Source organism: Mobula hypostoma, chromosome 8 (assembly GCF_963921235.1).
Source record: "Mobula hypostoma chromosome 8, sMobHyp1.1, whole genome shotgun sequence".
In the NCBI taxonomy this organism is placed as follows: domain Eukaryota; kingdom Metazoa; phylum Chordata; class Chondrichthyes; order Myliobatiformes; family Myliobatidae; genus Mobula; species Mobula hypostoma.
In genome coordinates this window covers 46,440,871-46,459,422 of record NC_086104.1, presented here as the reverse complement: position 1 = coordinate 46,459,422, position 18,552 = coordinate 46,440,871, and the positions used below count along the sequence as shown (strand labels likewise).

General features: G+C 40.3%; 1 long non-coding RNA gene across 1 annotated transcript; it reads right to left on the bottom strand.

Annotated features, from left to right (window-relative positions):
* Positions 1-1,023: 1,023 nt before the first annotated feature.
* LOC134350104 (uncharacterized) lies at positions 1,024-13,517 on the bottom strand. Its single transcript, XR_010018813.1, has 3 exons — positions 13,387-13,517; positions 4,849-4,901; positions 1,024-1,118 (listed from the first exon to the last, which is right to left on the bottom strand). It is a non-coding gene; the product is annotated as an uncharacterized LOC134350104 (long non-coding RNA).
* Between the last annotated feature and the right edge of the window lie 5,035 nt (positions 13,518-18,552).

Sequence of the window (18,552 nt, the reverse complement as noted above, 5' to 3'; positions counted from 1 at the left end):
ATACCTTATTAAGGGCATAGACGAGACTGTTACATAGGGACAATGGAGCGTTATGGGAATTGTAGGAGGGGAGGGTTAGTGGAGAGGGTTAAAACATGGGCATAACATGTGGACTGAAAGGCCTGTACAGTGTGCTACTGTTCTATATTCTAAGTATGGGTGTCAGGTGAAGATAGGTTGTTTCACTTATATGATGTCCCATATTATCAAAAACACACATATAGGGTAATGGTAGAATGACAAGAACTAAAAGCAAGCAAGAAGCACTTCATTTAAGGAAACAATGGTAATGATAATGGGTGATTGTGAATGGAGGTGTTGTGGGGGAAGGTGGGGAATATAGGCTGCAATGGCTGGGAATCTCTAAATTGAAAGGAAAAATTTGTGGTAAACATATATATTAGAAGTAAATGACTAGAAACACCCACCTTACTGCATTAAGAATGTGTGTTTATTGATATCTTAAAAATAATCTTCATGTGTCAGTGATTTCAGTGAAGATGAAAATTTTCTCTCTTCATTTGGGGCTTATGACAACGAAATAAATTATCTTGAAACTTGTGGAATTAAAGAAAATTATGGACCAATCTTTAGTTTAGTGAAATTGATAAATGATTCTGATAAATTTTGTCAATGAATTTTATTTTTTATTTTAATGTAGATAGAATAATTAGGAGACGGGCTTATTTTGATAAATAATGTTGAGTTTCTCCTTATACTTCTGCAATCACAATCAGAAAATTGTTTATATCTGGAATTTCAGACTAATGAGTGCTTTTATTTCACAGCTGAGACAAATAATACATAGGTGCATGTCAAAAGATTTAAATCCTGAACTCTTTACGCTGATAATGTGTGAAATAACAGCGAGCTTAGTATTTATAAATGACAAATAAAAGTAAATAAATTACCTTCCCACCTGGTGTCCTGTCAGCACAGACGAGTTTGCAGGGATTATAACCAACCCCATTACAGCTTGGCTCATTGTTGGATATTAGTTCAGTACCACATCATTTGACTTGTGCTCCATCAATGATATGGACTTTGTTTGATCCATTAGGCCCCAAACAGCAAAGGGTAATCAATGCATTCACTAGGTCCTGCCCGCAACAGACCAGCTGTAGCACAAAGGAGAGGAGCAAATACTGTTTTTTTAAAATCACCTTTGGTATAGCAATGCCACTCTAATTATTATCAAGCTTGTTCCAGTATGATAAATTGCTAATTGCTTAATACTCTAATCAGTGTTCATTCTTTGCAAAGATAAACTATGACAGCGCCATTAATTTAAATAGCAATTTCACTTAACAGCCAGAACTGCACACCAGATTTTATGCAACATTTCAGCAACTGCATCCATCACTGCAGTATTCTGACATAAAGATGTCTGACGTGTGCTAACTCACTTAGAGAGAGCAGATGTTGCGGAGTGTGGTTTGGTAGATATTCCCAGAGTGCATCTCTTCAGCCTGAATGAGTAGCACATACTGTATTCAACTAAGCATCTATTTTCCTGAAACATTCTTGAATATCTACTGAATTTTGACTTTTGTCAAGCATTTCATTTGACTTTAGGAATTTGATTTCATAACCTTTCAAAATAGCTATTCAGCTACTTTGAAATATTATTTTTGGGAGTTATGAATTTGAAAAAGCAAAAATAAATATATATAAAATTATGATTAATTTACATTAAACATACATTGATTTGTTCTGCCAAAAATTTACACCTTCCCTATACAGGAATTAATCTGTGTATCGATGCAATGCAATTCAATTTTAATTTGAGATTCTGAACCATGGGGATACTAACATGTAACACAAATTTAAAGTTTACCTTTTGCTAACTTAAGTAGCCAATTTATTTGAGCCAATCTTAATATTAATACATCCCAGAAGTAGTAACTTATTTTTATATTCAAAGTAAGTTACCAGCATCTTTAATGGAACAGGATCTGTCATTTAACATGTTTATAACAGTAAACAGCTGCTGTAATATATTAAAATACATTTTGAAACTGTCTTTTATAAAGCACAGTTACAATATCTGATCTTCATCTGAATCCTTTTTGAAAAAAATATCATGTTCACTATAGGGGCAGTTATTAATTTACAAATCAGTTAGCAAATACTAGAAATGGGCATGATTTTAATTGTGAATCTCTGTTCAATTTACGCTACCCTTTCTCACGACTTATATCTCATGTTTAACCAGTGCATTATTGTATAAACTTTCTGAACTTTCAGTTTAAGTAGGATCATAGAAATGTTAAGCAGAACAATGGGCCTTCTTGGCCCCTCTCTCCATGCCTACCAGGATGCCTAGGGACACTAATCCCATTTGCCCACGTTCGACCCTCTGCTTCTACCCATTTCTATGTACCTGTCCAAACACCTTATCGCTGTCATAATTGTCTCTGCTTCTATGGTCTCACTGGCAGCTTGTTCTAGCTATTCACCACACTCTTACCCCCTCAGACCTCCTGTGTCTAATAAATTCAATACTGAAGGTTACGAATGGTAACTGACTGCATTATCGCCCGTTAAGTGTGTGGTGTCAATCTCTGATGACAAAAGAGAACAATTTCTATTATGGTGTAGCATTCCTTCAGTGACAATATGTTCTAAAGAAATTTATTCTGTCAGATTTTACAGTTGTCGCACATTTACTCCAAATGTTACTTTTCATTCCCTCTACTTCCATTCCTGCCTCCGAGCCTGATTTGACTCAGCAATGTATTTTGTTGCACGATTGCTGTTTATTCACAACAGCAATGTCCCTTTAGAACAGAGATGAGGAGGAATGTCTTTAGTCAGGGGCTAGTGAACCTGTGCAATTCTTTGCCACAGGTAGCTGTGGAGGCCAAGTTATTGAGTATACTTAAAGCGGAGCTTGATAGGTTCTTGGTTAGTCAGGGCATCAAAGTTTATGGGCAGGAGAATGGGGTTGAGAGGCATAAGAAATCAGCCATAATGGAATGCCATACTTGGTCGGCCAAATCTTATAATTCTGGTCCTATGTCTTATAGTCTTGGGTATAAATCTTATTGGTTAAAGAGATGTACGATGGATCCCAGAGCTAATTGAATTTTCCCAAGTCCTGGTGCCCTTGTTACACTATATAATGGGACAAAATGATTTTGAGCTGAAGGGCTCAGTAAAGCATTTAATTAATGACATACTGTACATTCTATTTTCACTTCCCCAACAAGATTTGGCCAATCATGGCAAAGGACAAAACAAATGTTACAGTTATAAAGACCTACTTTTTCCCTCTGTTTTACAACAAAAGGTGAATCTTGAGTGTCAGTTCTACGACCTCCAGAAATATGCAGTCAGGATTATAGCACACAATTTCATTTAACTAGCTATTATATTTATATATCCCAGACATCTTATTTTTTAAAAAATTATATGTAGGAGCTTAACATGAAATAGGAAAAAGAGTAAGTTACTCAGCTCTTTAAGCCAGCTTCATCATATAAGGTTATGGCTGACCTGATTGATAAGCACAGTTCTACATTTCCATTACCCATAGTAATCATTATTTATTTATCAAAAATAAGTTGTATGCTGTATTAAAAACAAGTTACATAGTATAGGAAAGATGAGATAGTACTGGAGAGGATGCAGAGGAGATTCATCCAAATGTCCCTGTGATGGAGATTAAGAGGGGATATAATTGAGGTGAACAAAATTTAGAGGGGTATAGACAGGGTAGACTTCAGGAACCTATTCTCCATTTCGAAGGCAGGTAAAACTAAATGATTTATAAATAGACCTATAATAGACCTATGAGGAAGAGATTTAGAGCAGATCTGAAGGGGGGGAGGCATTTTTCATCCAGAGAGTGGCAAGTATCTGGGTACGCTGTCTGAGGGAGTTGTAGAAACAAACTTGCTGACAGAATTTATTAAGTATCTAGCAGAACACTTAAATTGTCTTGGCATAGAATGCTATGGGTCAATTGCTGGAAGATAGAATTAATATGGATGGGTCCCAATTGGTTGGCTTGGATGTGGTGGTCCAAATGGCCTGTTTCCCTGCTGTATCATTCTGTGGCTTTATCTATGACTATCAAAATATTCAGAAGAGCTAGACTAGTTATTTTATGGAGGAAGTAGCACAGGTACAGTTATAATGTTTAAAAAACTTTTGGGCAGTTGTATGGATAGGACATGTTTAGTTCAATTTGACTGAGGAACAAGAATAGGACACTTAGCCCTTAAAGTCTGCTTCATCACTTAATAAGACTATGGCTGACCTGATTGTAACATCAACTCTACATTCCCATCTAGCAATGGAAAGCTTTCTCTCTCTTTTTTACTAATCTTTCTACCTTCCAGGTGGAGACTGATAACCCACTGAGAGAGGAAAAAAAATCACCTCATCTCTGTCATATGGGCTACCCACAATTTGTGAGCAATGATCCCAAGTGCCAAATTATCCCACAGCACAAAAGAAAACAACATCCATCCTGTCAAGACGTCTTGTAATATTATCTTTCAATGAAATTACTTCTCATTCATCTAAGCTTCAACAGATAGAAGCTTGGATTTCAAACTTAAAAGTGTTCAGTGAAGATCTCTGTGACATATTATTTACTACATTTTGCAAACATTTTTTAAAAAAGCATACCCTACTGACTCCGTTTCCTTTTAGGCAGCCAATCTTCTCTCCTGACCCATGCATTATCTTCTACACCATGAATTTCTGGTATAGTTCCAGATCAAGCACCTTCTGAAAATCTAAATCTTGATACAACTGCTTTTATCACATTACACTTTACTCTTGAAAGAATTCCATTATATTGGTCAAACACAATTCCAGGTAGAAGTGCCTGATTACCTTGAATTGTCCAAGTGCCGGTTGTAATATCTCCCTTTATGTCAAAGGTAACTCTAAGGAAGAACACAAAATTAGGGAGTGAATGAAATGACAAATATATTTCCAGAGGACACACATACAGTAGCATATATAATGTAATATATAAGGGAGGAGAATATAGAAAAACAAACCATTTTTAGAGTACTATATTGATTTTTAAAATCAGAATAGACAATTGCTGGGATAGGGTGCAGGCAGAGTTAGAAAACTATGTTGTTCATAGCAGCAATAACAAATCAAAGGCCTGTTGTATTTTTAGTTAAAGTACAGGAAAGACCGTGTCAATTAAGGGCCAATGCATCACTTGGGTGAAGATGAACTTCCTTTTCCTCCTCGTCTATCCAATAAAGATGGAGTCCAAGACCATACTGTGTGTTGCTCCATGTTCATCCCATCACACAGATTTCCATTTTGAAACTTGACAAGGGCTGTTCCAGAACACACAATTGTAGAGCAGGAGTGTGGATAAGAATTTTGGTCCATAGATAAGGACCATAGATAAAGTGGATAGTCAGTCTTTTTCTTGGGGTAGGAGAGTCTATTTGTTTGAGGTGAAAGGGTGAAAAGGGACTTGAGGGGCATTTTTTTTTCACAGAGGATGGTGGGTATATGAAAAGAGATTCCAGAGGAAGTAGAAAAGATAGGTACAGTTACAATGTCACTTGGACAGTTACATGGAAAGGAAATGTTGAGAGAGATATGGGGCAAATAGGACAAGTTCAGGAAGACACTTCTGTCAGCATGAACAGGTTGAGCTGAATGGCAAATTTCCATGCTTTTGATATGAAATGGGATAACCCATCCACTGAACCCACTGAATAAGTACAACGAAGAGATGCAAGTGTGGGAATTTTTTTAATTAATTAAATTGAATTTAATGCATTTGATCATTCTGTGTTTTAATGTTATCACCTTAATTTTTAATTAATTTTTAAACGGTGTAATTCATCTTGATAGCATTGAATGTTTATGTGTCAATATTTTGTCATAGCCAGAAATTTCTCGCCCCGTAGGTTAGAGCTGTAAAACTAGATGATCAGTGTTATCAAAAATTATGCAATAGAACAATAGTACTGAGCAAGTGAAGTATCTCTGATAAAAAAAAAGAAACAGATATTCCATGATAACCTTGCAATGAGGAACTTAAGCAATTTAATTGTTTTCTTTCAACGAGGAGATTCCAGAGTGGATGCATCATAAAAACCTCAATTGTTGCAAATAGACTATTCTTTTTATGGTTTAAAAATTTGCAATGCTGCAGATTTGTGATCTGTCATTGAATGAGTGTTCATCTTGCTACACTCATTTTTATTTATTTCTCTCCTTGACTGTGCTCCTGTCACTATATACACTTTAAGAGACATAAGAAAGGATGAAATTATTGAATCTGAGTGAGCAATACTGTAACAGAGAGACATTAAAGTTTGGAAGTGTGTGATCATTCACTTTTGACCTTAATAGGACTGAAATAAGGTAACAGAAGGCTCAGAGCAAATGGTTGAGGCTGGCTGGTTTAATGGTTGAACAAAGGACTATAGATGAGAGCTGAGTTTAAATTGGCTGCAGGTGATGAGTTGGAAACAAGTTACAGGTATCTCTGTAGCTGGGTGGAGATTGGGAGGTGCCTGCCCACACAGGCCTGACAGAACCTCCCCCTCCCCAATGGCTGGCACTAGACAGCCCAGGGCGATCTGGATGGGTCTGTGGGAACTCTCTGATGAGGGATGGGTCTATCTGAATGGTACACATGAACTCTCCTCTGGGGCCTTCCCAGTCAACCAAGGACTGCTCACCCCAACCAGGAGGACGTGAATTTATCAACTGGCAAACAGTGTGCACCTTCCAACATCCTTGGTTCCAGAGGTGCAGGCTCAGGCAGGTTGAATGGTCCATGAACGACAGACTTGAGGCAGGACATGTGGAAGGCAGGTGTGATCCTGAGAGATGGTGGCAGCTGGAAATGGTAAGTGGATGGGTTGATGCAGTGGGTAATCTTGAAGGGGCCAATGAATCGGTTCGAGAACTTGTGGAAGTTGGTGTAAATCTCGGATGGACAGCCAGACACAATCCTCAGGTCAGAGTAGTCTGGCTGGGCACCATTGGTGATTACCCTGATGGCAGTAGGCACAGTTGGCAACTAGGATGACCTTCCAGGCCCTCTTCTAAGCATTCCAGCAACACAGGACATGCTGGTAGATGGGACCTCTTCTGATGGCTCCTCTGTGGGGAATAATGGGTGTTGGTAGCCATGAAGGACATCAAAAGGTGATATACATGTGGCAGAGGAAGTGTGTAGATTGTGGGACAGTTCCACCCAAAGTAGATACCTCTTCCATGTGGAAGGGTTAGAGGCTGCAAAGCATCAGAAAAGCTTCTCCACTGCTGATTGCCTCTTTCTGATTGACCATTGGTCTGTGTATGATAGCCAGAGGACAAACTCACTGAGGTGCGCAGCAGAAGGCTTACCAGAAGCAGGAGACAAATTGTGGGCTTCAGCCTGAACAAAGTCCTGAGTGAAAACTTGGAGGTAAACTCCATGCTGGAGAACCAGGTCCACCGTCTCAACATTCGGGGAGGGCAATGATGTGGGACGCCTTGGAGAACTGGTCCACCACTGTCCTGACCAACATGGCCCCTTCGGAAGGTGGAAAGCCTGTGATGAAATCCATGGCAGTGTGGGACCACAGGCATTGGGGACTGGTAGGGGGTGCTAGGTAGAGGAATTGGACCGGAGACATTGAGGGTAGGCAGTGATGAACTGACATACATCTGTGATCATGGTGGACCACCAGAACCGGTTCACAAAAACTCCAGAGACCATCGTGTGCCAAGATGGCCAGAGAGGGATGAGAGTGGGCCTAATGGAGTGCCTCAGACAGCACAGCTGTCGGCGCCTATATGTGGCTATCTGGTGTGTCAGTGGGAGCAGGTGCGTGTTATAGGGCTGGCGGATCTGGTTCCCAAGATCCCAGATGATTGGGACAAGGGTCTCTGAGGATGGAATAATGGGCTAAGTGTCAATCGCTATTTCAGCTGGGTTGAACTGTCATGACAGGGCGTCCTTAGTGACCTTGGAGCTGGATTGCTTAGAGATAGTGAAGTTGATTTCCTTGAAGAAGAGGACCCAGCAAGCCTGATACAGGTTGAGTGATGGGTCTTTTGCAACGGTATGAGGTTCTGGTGGGCCAGTATAGGCCCAGATCAGGAAGGGCCCTGTGTTTCCAATGCCTCCATTCCTCCAAGACTCATTGAATGACATGTAGCTCCTGTCTCCTACTCAGTAAAGATGCTATGTAGTGTTGAACTTGCACGAGAAGGGGGCACAAACGTGTAGTCTTCCTATCTGGTCCTCGCTGGGAGAGGGTGGCCATGGCACCTACATCCTCCATTACCACAAAAGGTCCGGGGGGGGTGGTTTAGATGGTGGAGAATGGGAGCAGTTGTTCACGTTCCTTCACTCAAAAGCATGGTCCACAGCAGCAGACCAAGTTATCTGTGAGGTAGGTGATTTGGCGAGGGAGGTGAGGGGAGTAGTGATTTGGCTGTAGTTCCTGATGAAATGGCAGTAAAAGTTGTAGAAACCTAAGAAGTGCTGTAGCTGATGAGGATCAGAATGTATCTGCTCCGTAGATCCAATTTGGTGAAGATCTGGGCCCCGTAAAGTGTTTTGAATGTGCTATCCATTAAGGGGAGAGGGTAGCTGTTCTTAATGGTGATTTTATCGAGTCCATGATAGTTGGTGCAGGGGCAAAGACACCCCTCATTCTTTTTTACAAAGAATAAACCTGTGCCAACTAGGCACTAAGCTGGTCAAATAAAGTTGTGCTGTAGCACTTCAACGATGTTGTCATTTATGGCTTGGGTCTCAGGAGGGGAGAGGGTGAACTGATGACCTTGGGGAGGGTTTGATCCCTGGGAGGAATTTGATTGTGCATTTATGTGGTCTTGTGAGGCGGAAGAGTGCTGGTTTCCTTTATACTGAAGGTAATGGCTAGGTCATGGTATGCCTGTGGGAGTTCAGTGAGGTCAAATGTTTCCTCCAACTCCACAGATTTATGGGGAGCAATCAAATGAGGTTGCAGGCAGGTAATCCAACAGGTGCTTCCCCAACTCAGCATCGACCTGGATGACCAGGTGAAGTGAGGGTTATGAATGGAGAGTCAGAGGGAACCCAAGATGAGAGGAGTGTTGGGCGAGTCAAAAAGGAGGATCTGGATGGACTCGCGGTGCTTTCTGATCCTCTGACTATCCCACACCCAAAGGGATGTCCGTCAATGGCCGTGATGCACAAAGCGTGAGAAATAGGCTCGGTAAGGAGTTCAAGCTGCACACACAGAATCTGGTCTGGAAAGTTGCCTACTGCACCGGAATCTACCAGAGCCTCCAGTGTGCAGCTTGGGTTGTAGAGAAAGACAGAATGAGTGAGTCGGGCTATGGTACTGGAATGAGAGGCCGAGTAAGAAGCTTACCAGATAGAAAGCCCTTCATTTTCATCTGATGGTGCCTTTTTCTCGGATGCACGGGCATTTCATGTGTGGATGATCAGTGTCTCCACAGTATGTGCTTAAGTTGTTTTTCCATCGACGTTAATGCTCTTGGGTGTTGGAGACGGGTTGTGTGGGTTATTGGAGCTCTCCCTGTCTGCGTGAACTCTGGAGACATTGATGATTAGGGTCCTGCAGGCTGAGATGATTCCGGAAATGGAACTGAGGTTCTGGCTGATGATCTGGAGGGATGTTCTTTAAGTCAATTCAGAGGATCAGAATGAGGCCTTCAAGGTCAGTGGGCATCTCTCAGGTAGACAGCTTATCATTCCAGCACTTAGAGAGGCCACAATGGTAATGGGCCAGCTGTGCTTCTGCATTCCAACTGCACTCCTGTGTGAAGATCCTAAATCAGGGGTCCCCAACCTTTTTGGTGATTCTGTTTGGGGGCAGGAGTTAATCACCACTAGAATATAGGTGATAAGAGGCTAATACACTCAATTTCGTTTCTAAAATGATTTATCTAACGAATTAAATATTAAACACACAGTGCATATTTTCCTCGCATGAATATAGCGATAAGTCAATTATCAGGGGAGGACAGGGGAGCTTGAAGTAAGTGTTGAACAAACTTCGAGTAGAAGTGGTAGAGGCAAGTTCGATATTATCACTTAAAGAAAAATTGGACAGGTATATGGACAGGAAAGAAATGGGGGGGTATGGGCTGAGTGCAGGTCGGTGGGACTAGGTGAGATTAGCGTTCGGCATGGACTAAAGGGGCGAGATCGCCTGTTTCCGTGCTGTAATTGTTATATGGTTATATAAGTAAGTCAATAGCATCATAGCATTTTAAGTAACATTTGGATATTAAACACACAGCGCATATTTTCCCCATATGAACATATAAAATCATTGCAACACACCAATATCGCTGAATCAGTGGGAGCCCTGAGCTTGTTTTCCTGCAACAAGACGGTCCTATTGAGGGGTGGTGGGAGACAGCGATACTGGAAGGGGGTTCCTTATGTCCAGTCTATTCCGCAATTTGGTTTTCGTTGCATTCATTGCAGAAAACTCAGCTTCGCAGAAAAATATTGGAAATGAAAGCAACGTTTCAGTGCTTTTGTGTCTATCTCAGGATATTTAGTCTTGACTTTGATCCAGAATGCCGGCAGCGATGTTATATCAAACATACTTTTCAGCCCGCCGTCACTTGCAAGCTCCAGAAGTTGATCTCCTTCCTGCGCTGACATGGATGACACATGCGTAATGACCTCACGTAAGTTCAAGCTCAACAGTGGACGTGACAGGGAATGAGGAAAGGTGCAGCTGACTCCTATCGCCAAATCATATCGTTTCCTCGCGGCCCAGTAGCGCATGCTTTGCGGCTCGGTACCGGTTCGCGGCCCGGTGGTTGGGAACCGCTGTCCTAAATTACACAATGTAATCCAGCACCGAGCATGAGCATGCAGGAGAAATATCCAATCATTTGCACTCCTTTCTCTTCCTGGATGTTTGAAAAAAAGTGTACCTCAGTTGTGAATTCCTCGTGTTTATTTCAAATGGTGGTTTTCTCGTTACAGTTAATGTCAGCCTAGTGCAGGACTTGGCAAGTAGAGAGAGAGATGATAAAGGCAATCTTGGCTCTGTCTGTGGAATACAAAGCAGGCTGGAGCTCGAAGTGTAAGAAACACTGGGGCAGGAAATTGCTGCATCATGAGAGGATCCATCAAAGTATTCAGGCACTGGAATATGGAGTTTGGAGGGAGAAGGTTGACCTGGAGCAGGGTTGCTGTATTGAGATGGAGAGTTGGTTGAGAGTGGCACGCAGCTGGTCAATAGATCGTTGTTGCTTTAGAATTGTGTGCTCCTGTTGACAGATGACTTTCTTTAGTTGAGCATACTCTGCTGGGTCAATTGTTAGTTCACCCATCCTGTCAGGAAATGTAGAGGAGGCTTGACCCAAAAGCAGAACAGTGGAGACAATTTAGCAGTAAATGATATTTTACTAATAAACAGCAAAATAACAAACCATGAGGGCCAAAAAACAAGATGCTTGAAATGATAAGGCAACAAGATAGCTAAAGCCTTGGAGCAACTGGTTGAGGCTGGCTGGTTCGATGGGTGAACAAGGATTGTGGATGACAGCTGGTTTAAATAGGCTGCAGGTGATGAGTTGGAAATGAGTGGCAGGTGACTCCTGTTAGCTAAGCTGGCTGTCTGTGCAGGTCTGACAAGGGATCTAAATGTTGAAACTGCTAAAATTGGGTCTTCTGCAGAAACATGTTAAATGACTGAAAATTTCGATTTCATGAGAGACTCGGATGATGCTTGGAGAAAATTTTAAGCAGGAGATTAAAAGGGATTTCACTACGAGCTCATGCCTGATCTCTGAAAATCACTCATCAGTTTTCAACTTTTTTGGCTTTGAGTACACACATTTGTAATTTGTTTAGACCATCATACATGAGTTTACTTTTAACATTTCATTTCAAATTCCATGTGACTGAGGGTAACAACGGATCAAAACAAATTATGTATGGTTGAGTGAACTCAACCATACTATATATATGGTTGAGTGAACTTGGCCTTTTCTTCTTGGAGCAACGGGGGATGAGAGGTGACCTGTTAGAGGTGTACAAGGTAATGAGAGGCATTGATTGTGTGGATAGTCAGAGGCTTTTTCCCAGGGCTGAAATGGCTAGCACAAGAGGGCATAGTTTTAAGGTGCTAGGACGTAGGTACAAAGGAGATGTCAGGGGTAAGCTTCTTTACGCAGAGAGTGGTGACTGTGCAGAATGGGCTGCCAGCGGTGGTGGAGGCAGAAACGATAGGGTCTTTTAAGAGACTCCTGAATAGGTACATGGAGCTTAGAAAAATAGAGGATTATGGGTAAGCCTAGGTAGTTCTAAGGTAAGGACATGTTCGGCACAACTTTGTGAGCCGAAGGGCCTGTATTGTGCTGTAGGTTTTCTATGTTTCTATGTTTCTATAGTAAAAACACCCAAGCTCCATTGTAATATTGGTATATATCATTTTTAAGTCTTCATGTTAAGCCTGTGTTGTTCAAAATCATCATGGAATAAATTTGCACAACCAACCTGTTCCCCTGTTTCAAAGTATGTAGTGCCCATTTAGTGTAAATCCATAATTCCAATAGAGGCATGATTTTCTTGTTCACTTGAACAGTAAACTTCAACTGCACAAATATTGTTTCATGTATACACTATTAGAAATAGGTCATATTAAAATGATTCACAGAAATGGTTTATAAAATCTAGAAATATTTTAATTGCTGTTCCATTACATTAAATATGCTTTTGACTAAGTGCTAATTTTATTATCACTTATAATCAATATGAAAAGATTTCATGGATAAAAATTCTGAGGACAGATTTAGACACAGTTGAGTGTGCTTATAACCATAGAACATATTGCTTGATTTAATAGAAGAAACAATCTAATATCATAATTTCAGTTCTGAGAAATATAGAATCCAATATGGAAAGAAAACACTTTAAAATCAAATATTTTTTAGCTTTAGAGACCACACTAAAAAGTCTTCTGATTTCATTTCTCGTTTAAGAAAGTGCAAAAATTGCAATCAAAAAAGGTGTAAAAGTAACTAATTTTATTGTCCAGTATTACTGGATGGCATGGAGCAAATGCTTGATATACACTTACTTTTTGTCAATCCAAAATACTTCAATGGTTATTAAAAGAGTTTAGACATTCAAAAGGGATTTGAACTACATAGGAGTATAATTTTGTCAGTTACCATGTTGTCAAATTGTAACATTTGATACTGTAATTTTGTGAAGTTAGATTATTTTTCCTTGTTGCACCAATTTGTTACAAAGCATGATGTCCTCAAAATCTCGAGGCTTATTTGTGCAGTAATGGAAAACAAAACCTTTCTGTCACTTAAAAAATGTCAACATACTAAAAATGTCAAGCACCTGAATGTCAACATATAACTCAATAGCTGTGCTCATAAAATTTCAATCTTTCCTACCTGGCAGGACTCTAATGTAATAAGTCCAATGAAACCCAGATTGGAATGTGTAGAGTATTCCACAACAACACAGTGCAGAAGAATTCAAACTTGACCTGATGTATCTATCTTCATAGCAAGCATAGTCTGGCTGACTGTTGTACAACACTCCATCACATCAAATCTATTAAAAACATTATGGAACATTTCATGCAAAACACATCATCAGTTTCCCCATAGTAACATCTGAACAGTAATGAATGTACTCAGCTATAAAGTAAGGATTCAGTGAATCAAGAAAGTGTTTAGAATGGCTCAAATCTGCTCAACAAACTAACCTTTGAATTGCTGATTATGATAAATGACCTTAGCCACACATTCACATGTATATTTTCAGTAAGTCTGAATCCGATAGTACAATTTTCTTTTTAAATCTGACATGCTGAAAAACACTTATCAAGCTAAGAAACTTGATTCAGTAAAAAAAAGCTTACTTATCATAAATGACAAATAAAAGGCAAAAGGGATTAAAATGGAATGCATTGATATACAGTTCACAGGGGACACTCGTTCCAGAATGGATAGGCCCAAGGCCTGGGTAGTACTTAGACCTAATTTAAATGGATGGCAAACTTTGCAACCCTTCAAGAGACTCACTAGCAAGGTGATGATGGTAGGTACATGTGTTATTCAGAGAGGCTTATAAGTAGCTTCTGGGAGAGAAACTGAGAGACATGTGATTACTGGGTGAGAGGTAAATTAAGGAATATTATAAAGTAACTAAGAGTTATCAGCCCCTAAGACTGTAGGAGATAATGGGAAAGGAATTGTAGTAATCAATGGGATTTACAAACATGACATGAAGAGATAGTTGTCCGCAGGGACTGGAAACATTCTTCCTTGGCCTCCCGAGGTGAAGAATGGCCACATAACAGAATTGTTAAACAGAAGTGATATCAATGGGAATGCAACAGTCAAAAGAGGAATGCAAAGAAGTAAAATTTGTGAGTTAACACCAGCAAAATAGGAAATTAAATTCACCATCATTCATTGTCAGTATTGATAATGAATGCTGAGGAATAATATTTGTCTCAATTTTAGGAAACATGAAGAGATACAGCATTGAAACAGGCTTTTGTTCCACATTAATCTCATTTTTTAAGTATCTCCCTACTTTTTCATCAAAAAGCAGACTTTTTCAGGAGACCCTGAGGAACCAATGTCCTTCTGTTTAGATTCTTGTTGTTGATCCCAGATTCTGCCACTCACCTAGACACCAGGGGAAATTTACAGCAGGCAGTTAACCTACCAACCTGCATGTCTTTGGGATGAAGAGTACCCAATGGAAACATAAACAGTCACGGGAAGAGCATACAGATTCCACAAAGACATTAACTGAGGTCAGAACTAAACTCAGGCTGAGGCGCTGAGACACAGTGGCTCCAATAGGTGCACCACAGTGTTGCCCACAGATCCAACTATTTGGCTGCAGCCTTTTCTAGGCTGCATATACAATCTTTCTTATCAGGGTTCAAAATACAAGGTAGTCTAGGTTGTTTCTAATGATAATATTCTTTGCTATGGCACCATAAGACACAATTTGGTAACTTCCCCTTCTTGTCACTCTCACCACCCTCAGACATGACATTTGTTCCAGGAAGCTGGAGTCAATATCTGTTCAGATTTAAGTTTCATCTCAGGTTTCCTAGTTGGTTCTAGTTCCAAAGCAATGCATCAATGCAGCTTTGCACTTGATAACGTTTTGTAAGAAACTTGCATGACTGGCAGAAATATTAATATAGATTCCTCTCCAAAGCTACTTTTAATCAATGTCCTTGCTTATGTCACCTAAAAGATTTATGTTAAACAAGGCTAGTATTAGTAATGCACACGGAAATTTGTCATTTGTCCTTGGTGGCAGGGTGTCCAGATTTGTGTCAGTTCTTGGCAGTGATATTCTATCATGTAGAAATGCTCAATATACGATACCCAACACAATGGGCATTTCACAACTAAGCAGGAGAGGAAACACTTTCTTTATCATCTTCTGACACTGTGATGGGTAAGATCATAAGGAAGTTACATCAGGGAGCAGATCAGGGACAGGGTGAATATGAAAACTGGTGTTCATCAGGATATTGAAAAATATGCCCTGAATGTATTGACAATGGGCTGGAATGTGTGTAGAAGCAATCAACAACAAGAACCTGAACAGAAGGACATAGATTCCTCAGAGTCCCCTGGAAAAGTTTGCTTGGAGTCAGATCTCCTTTGACTACACAGCTCTCTCATATAAAAAAGCAAATACAATTTCTTCTGTAAGCTTCACTCCCATCTGTAGTCCATAATTTTTTCTTCTCTGACTACTTCATCTCAGATATTGTTGGTCATGGTATGAAGCTGGTCTTGGTTGCAATGGGAAGAAGCACTTTGACTCCACCCAATTCTCTTTTCCACTCAAGCCAATTAAAATTTAAATTAAACTGTACATAAAACAACTTTCTTTTTCACTAACATCAATTTTATGCCACTGTCTTAGACAAAAAAATCCCCTTTCATATCTAGTGCTATAACAAACAATCTCCCAGATGTAATAGTGGCCAAAGGACCTAGGGCAATGGATGAATTGAAGGAAATTTATATTAGGCAGAAAATGATGTTGGATAGGCTGTTGGGTCTGAAGGCTGGGTCTGGGACCTGATGGTCTACATCCCAGGGTACTTAAGGAGGTGGCTTTAGAAATCATGGATGCATTGGTAATCATTTTCCAATGTTCTATAGATTCGGGATCAGTTCCTGTGGATTGGAGGGTGGCTAATGTTGTCCCTCTCTTCAAGAAGGGAGGAAGAGAGAAAACAGGGAATTATAGACCGGTTAGTCTGACATCGGTGGTGGGAAAGATGCTGGAGTCAATTATAAAAGATGAAATTACGACACATCTGGATAGCAGTAACAGGATCGGTCCAAGTCAGAATGGATTTACAAAGGGGAAATTGTGCTTGACTAATCTTCTGGAATTTTTTGAGGATGTAACTATGAAAATGGACAAGGGAGAGCCAGTGGATGTAGTGTACCTGGACTTTCAGAAAGCCTTTGATAAAGTCCCACATAGGAGATTAGTGGGCAAAATTAGGGCATATGGTATTGGGGGCAGAGTACTGACATGGATTGAGAATTGGCTGGCTGACAGAAAACAAACAGTAGCAATTAACGGGTCCCTTTCGGAATGGCAGGCGGTGACTAGTGGGGTACCGCAGGGTTCTGTCCTGGGACCGCAGCTGTTTACAACATATATTCATGATTTAGATGAGGGAATTAAAAGTAACATTAGCACATTTGCCAATGACACAAAGCTGGGTGGCAGTGTGAAATGTGAGGAGGATGTTAAGAGAATGCAGGGTGACTTGGACAGGCTGGGTGAGTGGGCAGATGCATGGCAGATGCAGTTTAATGTGGATAAATGTGAGGTTATCCACTTTGGTGGTAAGAATGGGAAAGCAAATTATTATCTAAATGGAGTCAAGTTAGGAAAAGGGGAAGCACAATGAGATCTAGGTGTTCTTGTACATCAGAAACTGAAAGCAAGCATGCAAGTACAGCATGCAGTGAAGAAAGTTAATGGCATGCTGGCCTTCGTAACAAGGGGAATTAAGTATAAGAGCAAAGAAGTCCTTCTGCAGCTGTACAGGGCCCTGGTGAGACCACACCTGGTGTACTGCGTGCAGTTTTGGTCTCCAAATTTGAGGAAGGACATTCTTGCTATTGAGGGAGTGCAGCGTAGGTTCACAAGGTTAATTCTCGGGATGGCGGGACTGTCATATGTTGAAAGATTGGAGTGACCTGGCTTGTATACTTGGAATTTAGAAGGCTGAGAGGGGATCTTATTGAAACATATAAGATTATTAAGGGATTGGACACACTGGAGGCAGGAAGCATGTTCCTGCTGATGGGTGAGTCCAGAACCAAAGGCCACAGTTTAAGAATAAGGGGTAGGCCATTTAGAACGGAGTTGAGGAAAAACTTTTTCACCCAGAGAGTGGTGGATATATGGAATGCTCTGCCCCAGAAGGCTGTGGAGGCCAAGTCTCTGGATGCTTTCAAGAAAGAGATGAATAGAGCTCTTAAAGATAGCGGAATCAAAGGTTATGGGGATAAGGCATAAGAACTGGATACTGATCGTGGATGATCAGCCGTGATCGCAGTGAATGGCGATGCTGACTCGAAGGGCCAAATGGCCTACTCCTGCACCTATTGTCTATTGACTGAACTAGATGCAAAAAATGGAATTGGTGATTCTTTATGTTTATGACCTGGTCTATCATTGAGGCTTTGGTAGCCCTCCTAACATTCAGCTGCTTTTTCACAGGTAGCATATACAGTAGGTGCAGAAACATTATATGTTAGTCTTCCAAATTTGGAGATAAGACACCTTAGAATGAAGCCATCCAAATGTGATAATATTAACTATTTAGAAAGTACAGCAGGTACATGGGATATTATTATCTCCAAGTTCCCTTCACCTTAACCTGAGAATCCATCACCCTTTCTTCAGTGCTAATTGGTATAAATAAAATAGTCTACCCAACAACACAATGGGAATCCTTGCAAAACTAATACTGCAATGGTCCAAGATGGTTCACTACCACTCTTCAACGATAAATAGAGACAGAGAATACATTCTTGTTATGCCAGCAACTTCTACGGCACATCAATGATATCATCTGTTTCTTTAGAGGTATTTTTGAACAGAAAACTTTCAGATTAATAACCAAACCCAAAAAGCTGCAGATGCTAGAAATCTAATATTAGCTTTCTTTCTTCCTCCGGAGATGCTGCTTTATCTGCTCAGTGTTTCCAGTATTTCCCCTTTTAACAAAATTAAACATTTGTATAATGCCATTAAACACTTTTCTATGGAAATTCCAATGTGCAGAATTAACTTTGTTCTTTCTTTGCAAAATAACAAATAATAAAGATTCTGTATCTAACTCTGGCTGCTAACAAGAGTGGATTAATTTGTCATTTATTATACATTGAATGAAAACGCACCATTGATCTCATATCATTTATGCTCTTACTTGGATGCCATGAGAATGCCCAAACAATTCTAAGAGACCTTGAGAAAAGAAACAAAAAGAGTGGGGAAGAGTGACAATAGGTTTCAGCAGTCAGAATATTAAAATAACG